This window comes from Corapipo altera, unplaced genomic scaffold (assembly GCF_003945725.1).
Source record: "Corapipo altera isolate COAL_440 unplaced genomic scaffold, ASM394572v1 46, whole genome shotgun sequence".
Classification (NCBI taxonomy): Eukaryota; Metazoa; Chordata; class Aves; order Passeriformes; family Pipridae; genus Corapipo; species Corapipo altera.
The window spans coordinates 9,562,033-9,568,032 of NW_020884883.1; the positions used below are offsets into that span (position 1 = coordinate 9,562,033).

At 43.1% G+C, this 6,000-nt stretch overlaps 1 protein-coding gene across 6 annotated transcripts in view; it reads left to right on the forward strand.

Annotated features, from left to right (window-relative positions):
- The window catches only part of LPIN1 (lipin 1), an 80,177-nt gene that overhangs the window by 25,913 nt on the left and 48,264 nt on the right, over positions 1-6,000 (forward strand). Inside the window, exon 1 of one of the 6 annotated variants that reach the window (XM_027641157.1) lies at positions 5,724-5,797. The exons of the other annotated variants lie outside the window; for them this stretch is intronic. The gene's annotated coding sequence lies outside the window, so the exon portion shown is untranslated. Of the gene's footprint in view, positions 1-5,723; positions 5,798-6,000 lie in introns of those variants that run through there. 6 annotated transcript variants of the gene reach the window in all.

The following is a 6,000-nucleotide window of genomic DNA, read 5'->3' on the forward strand; positions in this document are numbered from 1 at the left end:
ATTAAGGTGTCCTCACAGCTTGACACACAAGAAGGAATGAGCAGACAGTGTGGAAATGCCTTAGGGCAGGAGCTCATGAACAGACCTGCACCTTTGTGCCTGCCTCGCTATTACAGACAGCACGGTGGGGGGAAAGCAGGGGCCCTTCAAGCAGAGGCACAGGACCCGCACCTGCTGCACAGAGTGAATTGGGAAAATTATCCTTTTAAATGTTACACACAGCCATTTGAAAAAAAAATGCTGTAACGTGGTTACATTCTACCACTTCGAATATTCAAGAAAACTGAGTATAAGTGAGGGGGGGAGGAAAGAAAAGTAGTAATGGGTCACATTATCTCACAAGACAGGGCTGAAGACGGGAACTTCCAGGCAATGCCTGTAGAGACCTTCTCCATCAGCTCCAGGGTCTGCCTCTCCTCCTGGTAGCCTGCTCACAATCCTCCATCTGCCTCTTTCTTGAGGGGAGATTAAACTCTTTTCATCCAGTTTATATGACAGCCAGAACTAACGACAGTACCTGAGATAGCGCAGAATTATTTAACTTCAAAGCCAAGCCAACCTGCTTCTTGTAACCACAAGCCAGGGACGGAGTGCCCCTTCATTCATCAGGAGCCACAAAGCACAACCCCTTCCACACCCTGGTCTGCACAGAAGTGAAGAATTTTTCTGTCACAGTAAGAAGCACCAAATATTGCTACCTCTGTTGTAAAACTCATTTTAGATACTCCACTCCCTCAGTGGAGTTATAGAATGAACTTCAAGCTGAGCTATATAAGCACTTAATGCTTAGTCCATCAGGACAAAAAGCTTTAAATAAAATATCTATTTATCTTCTCATTATCATGGCTGTAGCTGTTACATCTTTTCTAGCTACAGTTTGCAGAGTAAGGAGGTAACAACATAGTGAACGAATCAAGGTGTGCTGCTCTCCAACCTCTGAGCAATAACTTTCAGAAACGTTTCCAAGGATAATTTCATATTGGTAGGCAGTCTGATGTAGAAATTGCAGACACAAGCCTGAGAGAAAAGCAACAAACCTCTCAAACAGAAGCAGATGGTTTCCAAATTTCTTTTCCTCTTCAGGATTAGGATTGCTGTTTTAGTTTGCAAGAGTTGCAGGAACAGTAAAGAAAAGATTATACCCTGGGAAGCAGACCAGCTTTGTTTGAAGTTCTCAAAGTATGTTTTGTACTGTTTTGTTCTAAACAAATAATACCGATGATTTTGATTTGCTGTGCTTTGAAAACAGTATTCTGGGCAAAACCTTTGCTGGTCATGCATCGATATACTGGACTGATGAAAATCTAGCTTTGGGGCTGGAAAGCATTTCTGTCCACAATAGGATGGAGGGGATTTCCAAGGAGTTGAGCATGATCTCTTATTTCTTGTACGTGTGTGCATTTAGACAACAGTATGTATTTTGCCTGAACAGACTACAGGTCTGTGTTTGAACAAGTATATGCAGGAATTGTGGTCTTTGGCTGAAGAAACAACATGTTGATGATTTCACTGTTATATCCTTAATCTCATACACCATGATTGCTTTGCTTTATCAGGTCTCAAGTTTTTCTAAGCTTTTTAAGATTATATTTAGAGAGCTTATCCATGGTTATTTACAGATTTGGAGCTAAATTACTTTCTCATGAGATTGGATTGGTACAAGTGTATGTCCAGAAAGGTTGATAAATTTAACCTCTCTTGTTCCTAATTTAAATATTCCTACACTCTTTTGCTTTGATGATGTTTGGGTCATAGAAGTCAACAGAAGCCTCTGTTTCTCAGGAGCCAAGTATTTTGTAGCAGAGAAATGAGTTTTGACTGGGGAAAGAGCTGCTAGGATATAAAGGAAGCATTGAGGTTTTCATGGTTTTGCATGGTTGGATGTGGATCTAGAGGAAAAAGAAAGGCTCTTTTGAGAACTTTCATCACCATGACTTGTTATATTCCGAGAAGGAAAAAAAATCCCAAAACTTGTCTGGTGGTTCATTTGCTACAGATCCTTTTTTTTGGGCTGTATTTTCAGTGAGGCGGAGGAAAGGGTGTATCTGTCATAAAACCAAGTCCAAAAAACTTGGTTCAAAATCAAGTTCAGTTATGCAATGCACGCCCTGATGGCATGAGAGCTGTTATCATTACAGATGAGTATTTTGGCACATAACCAGTGCCTTCTGCCCTGCCTCTAATTCCATCTGCAACAGTTCCTGGAAAATTACAATCCCACATTTGTCCATTTGACATAATAAGCCTCTCAATTTTGCTTTTCACCGGTCACTCCTCTGCCTCATTATTGGCTTACACTTTATACTACTTCTGGTGACATCACAGTCCTCCTGAGGATGATGTCATCATCTGATCTCTTAACACAGAGGTCAAAGAAGAAAGATATTCAAGCACCTGATACTGAAACAGTTGGAACAGTCGATCCCAGGAATAGAGACAAAGCAAAACCAGCAGGGCAGTCAAAACTGGCAGCAAGTTAAATTCAAGGAGGGGCCAAATGTTTTAGAAATATCTGCAACTAAATAACACCTAATTATACTTTTAAAAAAAATTTCTCAAATCAATCAAGTGCTAAGAGGTAGATAAGATGTCAGTATTTAATGAAGTACTAGATAATTGGATTTGAAAGGAAAAGAAAAATGGGGAAAAAAGTGAACTAGATAGAGAATTCAATAAATTATCACAGGTAACTGTAGGTACTGTATAAAAATATCTACTTATGTTAGGAGAACAATCCTTTGGTTAGGATTGTGGGACATTTAATTAGATAATTACATAGTCAGAGTCAAACTGCTTTTTTATGTTTACACTGGAATAAAACTAGATCTACTATTAATTTACAATGCCTGAGCTACTCTGAGTTTATTGCTAATACAAAGAATGTCAGCACCAGACCCCAGAGCTATGTTTGCTTATGAGTTCATTATAAATTAAAAGCTAAAAGTTCAAGTTTTTATTTACTGAATAATTTTTACCAGCACAGTGGGCGTGCATTAACAATTGCAGTCATTCATGACCCAGGTACTGTGTGCCTGAACATCAACTCTGATTTTAGTGGGGAAAAAGCCAGACATTACTGCTAATGCACAATGGTTTGAGTGGTTATTTTGCTCTCTGGAAACATACTTGATAGAAAAATCTAGTGTCCCAAGTAAGAATGGAAAGCCTTTTTTCCTTTGCATGAACTTATGCAGTGTTCTCTAGGAATCTGTTCTTGAGTATTATTAAAATCTTCTGTGCTTCTAGATTTTTTTATAAATTGAGGTTTATTAATTTACAGAAGACTACACAGTTCAACTTTCTTCTTACTTGTATTTTCATAGTAACTATGTGCCCACATCATAGGCTAGAACTCCACTATGCCAGAACTGTACAAACACAGAGTAAATACATAACCTATAAGGTCTTTGGGACAAGAGTCAAGAATTAGGTAATAATGAATTTATATAAGTTGACCACCAAAGGAATGGAAAGAAAAACTTACATGAGCATGTCCTCCAAAATTTTGTGGACAGTTTTAGATCAAACCCTGAGACACAAATATGTTTTGACTAACACAATGCCTCCAGAAAGAAACCTGTCAAGGGGGAAGCATTACAGGAAGAAAAGAGTAATAGTTCAGAACTTTATCATTCCCGAGTGTGTTTTGGAAATGATACCACCAGGGACTTTCCTCTTGCAAGGGCAGAGCATGACTCCTGACCATACTCCCTCTGCCAACTAGTCTGTGGGTAACTCCAGAATATTTTTTAGGAACCACCCCTGACCATACTGTCCTCCAAACTCTGCATTGGGCTGAGTCAAAATCACAGCCATAACCATGCTAAGGTTGGGACAATATCAAAGATTATGTATTAGTGCTTGGTACTCTAGATAGATGTAACTGTGGAGAACAGTTATGAGCTAAAGTTCAGCACAAGTAAAGACTTCAGAATCATTTGGCAGAGATTGTTCCAGGGAAGTAATCTGAGGAACACTGCTCTGCACACTGGTCACACCATCAATAAGAACAGAGTAAAAAAGCATAGTTGTTAACTGAAGCTCAGTGTTGCTCTGCAAGCATTTGGCACTTCCCACAGCTTCTTGTGTGTATCATGGCTGTATTTCCATGATCTTGCACGTGAAACCATAAAAAATGTAGACCATTATTCTGTGGATTATTTTACATCAAGTAGCATATGCTTGGACATGATAAGTAGCTATAAACACAATATAGAACTTCCATAACTGAGGCTGTAGCTTCTGGATTTCTGAAAAAAGCAAGAAGGGTGGGTGTTGTTGAGACTGTAGAAAGACAGTGGTTTTGATTCAGTGTGTTATGATCACATTTTGATTTTAGTATAGTAGTGAAAGACCATATTAGACCAATATATTAGCAGTCCTCCCACCTAACATGGATGGTGATGGCTGGCGGTTACCATCCTCTCAGAGGGAATACAATATGGGATCACAGTCCACACAAAAGTGGTAGGCACTGGTCAGGATCCACAGCCAACACAGACAGAGATCCTTGTATTAATATCAGGGATGGGATTATTTACCAGCATTCCTCATTGCCTACTGACTGCCCACTGACAAGGGATTAGATATGATATGCCTGGGTAATGAAACTGCAGGTATTTCTGGGCTCGGTTATGTATTATTTTCTCTTTGAGATTAAGCATAGACCCTTGTGTCCGGGCAGAAACCATCTTCACTGACTTTTGTGTTCCAAAACTGAAGTAAACTCATTAGTGTAGCTGTGCAAGTCAGAATGGAGGAGAACAAGAGGCAGGAATTGGAGTCTGTGAGTGTACACCAGGCCCCATCACCCAGCAACTCCATCGTGGCTGTGAACTGTACAAAGACTGGCCAACATAGACACACAGCTAATAGAGCTACAGCAGGAAGATGTGTCACAGAAAACAAGTCTGAAGGATTATGACTAGGTGATGTACAGTGGGATTGTTTTACAGTGTAACTGGAAAGTTAACAGAAAATGGAAGGCTTAAGCGTTAGTTACTCGACAGGGAACTCTTCCCAGGTTTCAGCTGCATGCACATTTTAGGGACTAGAATACGCAGATCCATGAAATCCGATTCTCAAAAACTTGTTTTCAGGCCTAAAATTAGCAGGGTGCTTCAACTAATGAATTTTGTTCCCTTTATATATACATATGTATTTTTTCTTTGTTCTCTTTTTTTGTGTGTTACTCAGTTTACTTCTCATTTGTTTTGCACATAGCACTACCCTCTCCTGCCTTTTGTAAACAGACTTCAAAGAGCCTGGAAGATTCCTTCATCGAGTCATTTTTAACACGGACACCCACTTCCCTATTTAGATGTGTAAGGCTGCTCTCAGTGTAGAAGGAGGTTACGATACGGTTTAAATGGAAGGGAACCACTATCTGGTGGCAAAACTTTATTTAATCGCATTTATTTACAGCGATAAAGCGCATGAGGCTTAAAGACGTGCTCCCGATGGCTGGGCTTTGGCAGCTCAAACTTGCCCCGGCGCCTATCACGGGTCAGCCTGAGCTGACCGATTCCCTCTTCCGCTGTCCGCTTTTCCCATCACAAACCCGGGGACACATCACCCCACCCCACCGCACCGCCCCCCGCGATGGCGCGGCCACCGCCCCGCCCCGACCCGCGGCTGCTGCGGCAGCTCCGGCGCGGCCGGGCCCGCGCTCCGCCCCCGCCCCGGCACCGCGGCCCCTCCTCCGGGGCGGCACCGCCGGGCCCGGCGCGTCCCCGCGGCCGCGGCGGCCACAGAGGCGGCGGCGAGCGGAGCCTGCGGGAGCTGACCCGCGGCACAGGTGGGTGCCGGGGCTCGGGCAGGGAGGCCCTTCCTTCCTCCGGCTGCCCCGGGGCGAGGAAGGCGAGACGGGATGCCCCGCCGAGCGTTGTTGCGGCTGGAGGCAGCGGGTCGGTCGGCCTGGGCATCCTGCCGGCCCTGGCGGGGCTTCGGGCGGCTGCCCTCTCCCCTGCCCTCTCCCCTGCCCTCTCCCCTGCCCTCTCC